The following is a 9,823-nucleotide window of genomic DNA, read 5'->3' as shown; positions in this document are numbered from 1 at the left end:
GAAAAGGTCTAGCATGGGCTACAAGTAAAACACCAACCCATGTATGCATTCCATGCACGATTTTTTAAAAGCCCTAATCATGTTTTGGTAGTCTGGAAATACATGCTGTTGGGCATGCAATGCTAGGCACTGGGATGGAGAGACTATGACCCTCCAAATGATGATGGGCTTCAACTCCCATCAGCACCAGCCAGTGTGGCCAATGCTCAGGGATGCTGTATGCAAATAGATCGCTGCATGTCACATGTGCATTTTAAAATGCTCCAAATCTTGGAAAAATGCACTGAGCTTTTCTGTTTAGAAATGTAATTTGCTGAGACATGTTAAACTCAGGAATACAGTGGTACCTTGGGTTACATACGCTTCAGGTTACATACGCTTCAGGTTACAGACTCCGCTAACCCAGAAATATTACCTCAGGTTAAGAACTTTGCTTCAGGATGAGAACAGAAATCGTGCTCCAGCGGCGCGGCAGCAGCGGGAGGCCCCATTAGCTAAAGTGGTGCTTCAGGTTAAGAACAGTTTCAGGTTAAATACGGACCTCCGGAACGATATAAGTACTTAACCTGAGGTACCACTGTATCTTGTTTCTGTATTTTGATTGGATCAAGCAAACGTTCAAACCGGTCCTGAAAGACCTACATTGGCTCCCAGTACGTTTCCAAGCACAAAATGTTGGTACTGACTTTTTAAGCACTAAACAGCCTCAGTCCAGTATACCTGAAGGAGCATCTCCACCCACATCGTTCAGCCAGAACACTGAGGTCCTCCTCCTTCTGGCGGTTCCCTCACTGTGTCTGCCCTGTAGAACGCTCTCGCATCAGATGTCAAGGAAATAAGCAACTATCTGACTTTTAGAAGACATCTGAAGGCAGCCTTGTTTAGGGAGGTTTTTAATGTTTGATGTTTTATTGTGCTTTTAATTCTGTTGGGAGCCGCCCAGAGTAGCTGGGGAAACCCAGCCAGATGGGCGGGGTATAAATAATAAATTATTGTTATTGTTATTATTATCATTGATACTGAAATATTCACGCAAGTAAATTCACTAGGCTTTCTCTCTTAGAATAATACTGAGCAGAGTAAACACTTCTGTCTTCCTTGTAACAATTTTTAGATTTTATTTCCTCAGTCACTATTGTTCTTTCCCCCCGCCCTTGTTCCTTTGTGAGTTGTGGGAGGTTTCGGTCAGCCTCCTGTAGAAAAGACAGTCCTGAAGTCCTTTGTGAAAATCTGTTTATTTACACATGTAGAAGATGAGAGACAGATAGGATGGGAAAGGAAGGTTAGCAAAGGCAATGCTAGCCCAAGGCAGAATTAGCTGAGGCTTCACTGTAGAACGGGCTGTAGTTTAGCAGTTGATCTCATTCTTTGCATGCCTGAGATCCCAGGTTCAGTTCCCAGCAACTCAATCTAAGAACCTGAATGAGGTAGCAAAGATGGGGGGAGCGGGGACTCTGGAGAAACGTATGTAGTCAGTGGTGGCCTTGTCAGACCTAGGGATGGGGGAGAGATTTGATTAAGTTTGCATGTAAAATGAAGCTATCTAATTTGCAATATGCAGACTGAAGCACAGTCAGCCTTTGGAACCCACACATCTCCTAATCTTTCAGTGCATTTCTGCAGCCAAGTAATGTGAGCAAAAATGCATATACAGTGCCAGGGTAAAGTGTGCATAAATGCATATATTTGTGAACATAACATACAAGAATGCATTGTATATGGGGAAATTGCATTAGGAAAATGCGTTAGCTAGGCAAAACGGCAAACATCACTTCCACTGGTGACAGTGGATTCCATAGCTTTACTGAGCACTGGGTGTAAAAGTACTTTCTTTTATGTGTGCACATGCACTAAGTTTTCACAATACAATACTGAATCCTGATTATGAAAATCCTATGGCTAAATGTTCTTCCTAATGTCCATTCTTTATGAGGAGCTCAGACTGTTATAAATCCTGAATAGTTCTGTACAGCATTCAGGCACCCTGGTGGATGGCGAATACCCTCATCCTAAGCATGTTGCTGTACAGCCTTTATTCATTCCAGTCAAACATCAGAAGGCCTGCTGCAGAAACCCAAGTAAATGAATGGATGTTACACAGCGGTAATGTTTGGAAAATTGCAGGCACTGTTTCAGCGGCATTCCCTCTTAGTAGAATGACGCCACAGAGAGATCCTAGTTGAGTAGTCTAGCATCTGTGTCCATGTGTGTGTCTATCAGAAAATAGCCGCTGCCTCAAGGCCTGCGTTCTTCTTAGGGTTTGTTTGCTTTAATTAAATACTGTTTTCAAAAGTATATTTTAAGTCAATATTCAGTAAATATCCTTCTCAGTTTTTCTTTCTTCCTTTCTGCAGCTTGACACTTCTATTCGGAAGGGTGCATTGATTCGTGGATTTGACTTGGTTACCTTGGCAAGTATCTTTGACAAGAGTGCCAAAGTAACTAGGCTAATGGGCCAAGAGCACAAATATTAAGGGGGAAAGAAAGAAAAATGGTTTGACTGACAAAAGCAATTGAAAAAGAGAGAAGGGATGCCTGGTTTATAGAAAAGTGCTTGCTATACTATTTTAATGTTAAAATTTCTGGTTTTCGTTTACCACCCACTGTTCTGCCCAGATGGGATCGCCTAGAGCAGGTATCTAATATTTGTAGGCATTGGAAAGCTCTGGAATTAATACAGTTTGGTGCAAATATCTGTCTAGCCTGATCTGAGTCACCCTGGCAGACTACCTTTAACCCACAGGATCTCTGGGAAATATTGGTTCATGTCACAAGTAAAACGCAAGGTAATCACTGAAAGAGGCACATACTACCATCATCCAAAGGAGAATCTAGATTGACCTCCAACCCGGAGGAAGTCTGTCCTTTGTTAGGTTCTTCCTGCTACAAGACTAGAAACTGGGAAGGACCAGAACTCTATGATCATTCCACAAAGCTGCTACACACAGCTCATCAAGAAAGAAGATTCTGACTAAACATTAAGAAGAACTTTTTGATGCTAAGAGCTATTTGAGATTGGAACAGACTTCCTTGGAAGGTGGTGGACACTTCTTCATTGGAGGTTTTTAAGCAGATGCTGGATGGTCATCTATCATGGATCCTTTGGTTGTGATTCCTGCAGGGGTTGGCCTAGAATCTAGATGACCCTTGGAGTCTTTCCAACTCTACAATAACAGCCACCTCAGAATACATAAAATGCCACAGTACATTAAAAAGCCATGTAAAAAGGTAAAATGGAGCAACAGTCACGCTGGGCTAGCCAGGGCTGATGGGAGTTGTAGTCAAAGACATTCAGAGGGACAGCAGGTTGGCAAAGGTTGACCAAGGTACCACCTGGTGATTGGAATCAGTGCGGCAAGCAGGTTCCCTCTCTCACCATCCCCAAGACAAAAGGGCCCATAGGAATTTTTTGTTTTAAGTGCATTATATTATTGTTCTTGTACTCCACCTGGGATTGAATTCATTGAAGGGGTGATTAAAATTTAAAATAAAAATGAGTGCTTTAATGTCTCTAGGGAAACCCCAGAGGTGCATGTGTGGGATTGCACAACATACTAGAATTCGTAACTTGTAGAAATTTTACACTTATTTAAGAGGATCAAATTCTTTAGGCTGCAATCCTAAGCACACTTACTTGGGAGAAAGTTCTGTTGACTCACTTCCGAGCAGACGTGTTGAGGATTGCACTTTCAACTTGATTTTGTGCAAAACAGACAGAAAATCCTTATACATAAGCTACTGGTGATACGTTAGCTTTCAGTTACAATTTCCACCTCTGGCTTGCAAGTGATCTTTAATGCAGTTTATTAGGGGGGAAATTGGGAGGAGGTATGTTTCCAGAAAACACAATTGATTTTTGTTTTGGACAGAGGTCAGGTAACAATCCACATTCCTCTCTTATTGGGACATAAGGGCAACAAATCGAGCCAAAACATTTCAGAAAAGCTTTACTGCTTGTAGTCTACCTGCTCTGTGTATTTGTGAAAGTTGGCCAGAGGGGATGAAAGGGGGAGAGAGAAAGAGAAGCAAGCACACACACACACACACACACACACACAGGAATGGGCTCCGGGTTGGAAAAAGAAACAACATTGCAAAGGTCAATGTTCAGATGATGGTATCACATCCTCCTTTCATCCCAGCAGTTCATGCGAAGGCCGGGATCCTTGCTTGGCTTTACTTTAGGGAAAACTCTTGCTTTATTTGTTCACGTTGAACTGCTATCAGAGCTCAATGTCTCAGTGTTGTGTTTTAATAACATCAGTTTCCCCAGACCAGATACATATGAAGTCAGTTAGACGAATCTATAAACAATGGATAGTCACGCAACAGAGGATTTTTGATTCCAAGATAACCTCTCTGAGGGCACATCTAGTGAAGCTAAGGCTGGGTCCTTCAGGCAGCCTCAAAGGAAAACTCTTAATTTCAATGGGATGAAGCTGAAATATTTCTCATTTAGGGTGTTGCTTCCCCCACCCCCTCCTTAGGTTTGCGAAGGTTGTTCAGATCTCCAGAAAAGCATTTCCATTCTTAAAAGTGTATAAAAGAAGATAGCATTTCAGTGCTCATAGAGCAGATACTAGATTTCCTTCCTGACAGACTCAAACCCATGAGACCTTCATTGTGGGTGGAATGCAATTCCATTAGTTTGTCCTAGGTTTTATGTTTGTCAGTTACTTGTTCTTCTTAGGTGAGCTGTTGAAGTGACTAATGGTTGCGATTCTTAAATCCCAATGTCTCAAAGTTTCGATTCTTATATCCCAGTAAACCTAACCAAGTTTATTTGGAAGACATCCTGCTTATTGAACATTCATCCTGATTCATTTGCGCCGAGTTTGTGGGGAAGTTAAACAAATTGAGCAGTTTATTGAGCATTCATTCTGATTTGTTTGCAGTGAGGTTATATGATGTTGAGTTGAGCCACTGTTATCCCACACTTTCCAGTGCATTTGACCATCACTTACCTTACGCAGAAAGTCCTATTCTGAGGAGGAGTGGGTTCATTATGCCAGAGCACTGCTCAGCTTTAATTGTGCAATCTGAATTTCCTGATATGTGATTAGATCCCACCTGAAAATAATAAGAGACTGGAAGCACCTCCGCTGAAGGGCTGAAGTCTTACTCTTAACATAAAACAAACTCCAAACCCAATTTGGAGAAAGGGGTGTGTCTTTATTCCCCCCTCTTTGGACTGGGAATTGTATTATCATGGGGTGGGTGTGTAGACATAGTCACTGGGCGCGGAGACAGAGGGAGAACAGAACCAAGCTTGGGTACAAGCTGCTCACTTAGCAGATCTGATATTGGAGCAATGGACTTTAGAGTGTTAAGCTATAGGCCCCCATCTAGACTCAGTCTCTCTATCTACTATATATTTTGGGAAGTGGCTTATCCATTTTTTTCTCCATAGTTTTGAATGCCTCTCAAGATATCATCACCAAACATGGCATGAAGTTTCACAAAGTGGGATCCATGCCAGGTTCCAGTAGTGTTAACAGTATTCTACCTAGAGTCATGCCCTCCTTCTAACCCTGTATGCATTTTTGCTCACATCAAGGCATGCTCTGTTTATTGTTCATATGTTTTGTTTTGCTGTAACTGGTTGCATTACTTTCTCCTGGGCTATAATACTGTGTTCCAAGTACAAATATTTCATCATGAGAGGAAACCTAGCATGTTGACCTGAGCTATTATGAATTGAGCGGATAACTTTATTTTAACAGGGAAAGGAATTATTTTTCTCATTTTCTTCTCAACTGGAGCATTTTCTGCAAGAGAACTACTGTCTCTTGTGTCTTCATTGCTTCTCTCCTTCCTTCCTCTTCCCTAAAAATAACCATATTGTACTGTGAGTTTTCAGCATTATTGCTGAAAAACTAATGTCCAGGATTTCCATTTTCTAATTATAATTGCCTTATCATAACTGCTACAATAATAGCTGTTTTTAATGTTACCCATCACCTTCCCATTATTCATAGATGGTCCTTTGTTTTCAAAAGATGCGGACCAGAATATATATATATTTTTAATGGCCTTTGGGCTTCTGCTTCTTAAACAGTTTCAAATGCACCCTTGCAGATGGGGTGGTTACTTATATATCATCATCAGAAGTGGAAATGCCACCAACAAAATGTGTGCGTGCTCATTTGTATGTATAGATGCACACAGAGAAATAATTGCTGGAATTTAAATAGAAATATAGTATGTCTTACTACACTGGGGAACGCTGTGACCAGGTCACCAGTGTGCCTCCTCAATCTGTTGTCCATATGCTGACTGTTGATGGGCAGCTTCAAAACCGCTGCTCTCCCTTCTTATGGTTCTTTATCATTAAACTGCAACTGGACCAGGCAGCCCTTCAAAAGGAGGACACCTTCAAATGGCGGAATGTGAAGCCTGACACATGGCCATCCTTCGTATCTAACGGTATTTGTTATTCAAAAAAAGGGGGTGCGCAATTCAAGGCATGCAGGGACTTTCCCTTATGTCTCTCCCTTGGAAAGCTTGTCCTTCTTCAGGACTAGAACCACAACAGGACAGGTAAGGGGTTGAGAAAGAATGACCTTTTGGGTGCTCCTAGGACCTAGGTAAAGGATGGGAGAAATTTCACTTGACATGAACAGCCTAGCACAGTGCTGCTCCAACGGTGGGCTGGGGCCTTTGTCCAATTTCAGTGAGGCCTTAGTGCCATATCTCCCTCAGGGCCTCCTCACTAACCTCACTCAGCTATGACATAGCCTTTTCGTTGGACCAGTAGCAGGCCAGCAGCCCCTACATGCTGAAAATGAGAGACAAGAGTTTACAGTGGTACCTCGGGTTACAGATGCTTCAGGTTACAGACGCTTCAGGTTACAGACTCTGCTAACCCAGAAATAGTACCTCAGGTTAAGAACTTTACTTCATGATGTGAACAGAAATCGCGTGGAAGCAGCAGGAGGCCCCATTAGCTAAAGTGGTACCTCAGGTTAAGAACAGTTTCAGGTTAAGAACGGACCTCCAGAACGAATTAAGCCCTTAACCCAAGGTACCACTGTACTGTGGAGGAGAAAGCAAGGAAAGAGAATCTTCCCTCCTCTGGAGAAGGTGCTGAAGGAAATTAGAGAGAGAGAGAGAAGAAGAAGAAGAAGAAGAAGAAGAAGAAGAAGAAGAAGAAGAAGAAGAAGAAGAAGATATACAACAAATGGGGAATGCAAAGGAAGTTTTTAGGTTGCACTACCCTTTTGTGGCTGTTGGGCCCAAATAATTTTCAGCTTTCCCAACTGTGCCTTGGAGTTAGAAAGGTTAAGAACCCACAGCCTAACACATTGCAGTACATTTGTCACAACAGGAGCAGCTTAAGAGAGCAGGATATGATTTGATAATAATGGACCTCTCTGGGAGCCATAGGAGCCAACTCCAGGGGGCCATGGGTGTTTGGGCATGCACAATAATATAATTGTGGGAGCCAAGCACCCACAAAGTCAATGAAAAAAGCCAGCAAGCGGCAGCTGTGCTGCCTCTGAGAGAGAAGTAGTTCAGCTCCGCCAACCGCAACCAGCCAGCGAGTGAGGGGCTCGGTGAGGGACTCAGACATGGAGGCAGTCTCTCTGAGCCCTTCCCCATGGAAAAGGGTGCCTCACTGGCTGCAGAGAGGAGAAGGAAGAGGAGTCACTGCTGCCATCCGCCGCAACACGGACATGCAACGTCACATGAACACACCTGCACATTGTGCATGTGACCTCACATACACTATGTGCAGGTGTGTGTGGTGTCACACGTCCACATTGCGTAAGGGCACCCACAATCCTGAGGAAAAGATGGCGCCCCTTCTGGGAGCTGCTATACACCCTGCTCTCCGGACACAGCAGGGCTGTAACCTAGGAGTGTTGGGGGAAATTGCAGTGCTGTGGACGTGAGCTCTCCTGCAGGTAGCTTGACTCTGCCTCCCCTCAGTGAGTTCTACAGTCTATCTGTTCACAGGATGAGATGTGTAGCCAACGTTTCTCACAAGCTGTTAAACCAAAGCGAACCTTTTGCCAAGTGTTTCAAATGTGCGTATATATCTGTGCTAAGTGGCAGGAGGCATCAAGTAGCTCTTTATAGTCTTTCACTACGAAGTGCTGATGAACAGAAATACCAAATGAATGGCTTCCAGAAACAATGGGGAAAGCCATCACTCTTGTTTCTCTTTGGCATCAGTTTCTCTTTAAAAGAGAGGGGAGGCTGGGGGGGGGGAGAGAACCAAGGAAGAATTAATTTCAAAGGAAGAAAGCATGTTCAACATATTTTTAAATAACTCACTTGATTTACAAAATAGAGTAATGGGGGCCATGCTCATAAATATACATATATGTATATTGCCCAGAATGCAAAACAATTCCATCTGGAGAATTGGGTATTGTTTTGAACAAAGGGCTTCCACTCCGAGTCATTAATAGTGTATTTTATTAAAGGAAAATTGGCTTCAAAAGCGGTTGGGATTTGTGGGAATAAAAATAAAACTGGGATGAAAGTAATTATCCTCTACCTCGTTCCTTCCCTCATGCTCATTTGTCTCTCCTAGGCACAGACAGCAGCAGCAACTCGGCTGTCTTCTGTTCTTTCCATGTTTGATCTTTTCCTGCCTTTTCTTCTGCTGGATGTTGGCGCCAAAGGGAAGGCGGTACATCATGTCCGCACTGTATGTGAGATCTGTTCATGCAACTTGCAACAGGAGCTCATCAGAGGGGGAAATGAGATCTCCCAGGAATCCATGCAATTTATTTATTTATTTATTTATATTTTAAAAAAATAACAACACAGTGACCAATATTAGATCTATACATTTGAAGATGGACCTTTGGCTCTCTATGACTTCTAGTTGGAAGAAAGGGGAGGTTGCTGCCCATCAACCCAAACATGTCAATGTCCAAATTGTGAAATTAATTTTGAAAAACCAGAGAGCGGTGGAATCATAGGAACACAGGAAGCTGCCTTATACCGAGCATTGGTGCATCTAGCTCACTAGTGTCTACCCTGACTGTCAATGACTTTGCAGGATTGCAAAGAAAGTACTCTTCCAGCCCAACCTGGAGAGGCTAGGGATTAAATCTGGGGCCTTCTGCATGCAAAGCAAATGCTCTCTCACTGCGCTATGGCCCTTTCCCACATTTAATATACTACTTATTTTGCCAAAACAGCACTATCCATGCAAAAGAGGAAGGTTTCAGCCTCCCACCACTTGCAAACATGTTTTGTTTTAAGGGGAGTTAAGGAAGGACACCCCCCTCAAAAAAAAACCAGGCCAAAAAGAACTCAGCCACAGAGTACTTATTATTTGCTGGGGCAGGGAACAGAAAACGGTTGAAGAGAAAGAACAGAATGGAGTGTCCTGGAAAGGGTCTGGCTGGCTGGCTGGCTGGCATGCACCCTGAACAGGAGCATTTGGTTCACACTACAGTATTTTGCTGCATGTCCCATTTATCACAGAAGTGCTGTCCTTCGTTGTGCCTGTGTAAAATGCCATCTTGTTCTCAGCGCCTGGCACATACTAAATTTTGAAAACAAAATAGAAAATCCTTGGGCCTAAATAGAACAGAGAACTGTTTCCTGTACTTCTTGGCCATGTGGTGGGGGCAGAGATTCTTTTCATTTGAATGCGAGAAGAAAGGCTGTCCAAAAGCTGCTTGTCAAGAGCAATCTTCTGTTGCTAAGATGAGATCTCTTTTATGTTTAAGGAATATGCAAAATCCCTCTATCCTGACTGCTCATCATCTCTTTGGGCCATGTCATCTGCTGTTTATGTATTTCAGAGGGCAGGTAATTATAATTCTGTGGCCAGGTAACAGTCAAATATTTTCCTGTG

General features: G+C 42.9%; 1 long non-coding RNA gene across 1 annotated transcript in view; it reads right to left on the bottom strand.

Annotated features, from left to right (window-relative positions):
• Window positions 1–1,390: 1,390 nt before the first annotated feature.
• The window catches only part of LOC310757923, a 46,994-nt gene continuing 38,561 nt past the window's right edge, over window positions 1,391–9,823 (bottom strand). Inside the window, exons 2-3 of the long non-coding RNA XR_014545569.1 lie at window positions 4,965–5,070; window positions 1,391–1,493 (exon numbers count right to left, since the gene is read on the bottom strand). This is a non-coding gene — a long non-coding RNA (uncharacterized lncRNA). The remainder of the gene's footprint in view (window positions 1,494–4,964; window positions 5,071–9,823) is intronic.

This window comes from Podarcis filfolensis (genome assembly GCF_964270895.1).
Source record: "Podarcis filfolensis genome assembly, chromosome: 1".
NCBI classification, from domain to species: Eukaryota; Metazoa; Chordata; class Lepidosauria; order Squamata; family Lacertidae; genus Podarcis; species Podarcis filfolensis.
Note: the sequence above shows the minus strand (reverse complement) of the source record. Positions and strands in the feature narration are given on the sequence as shown.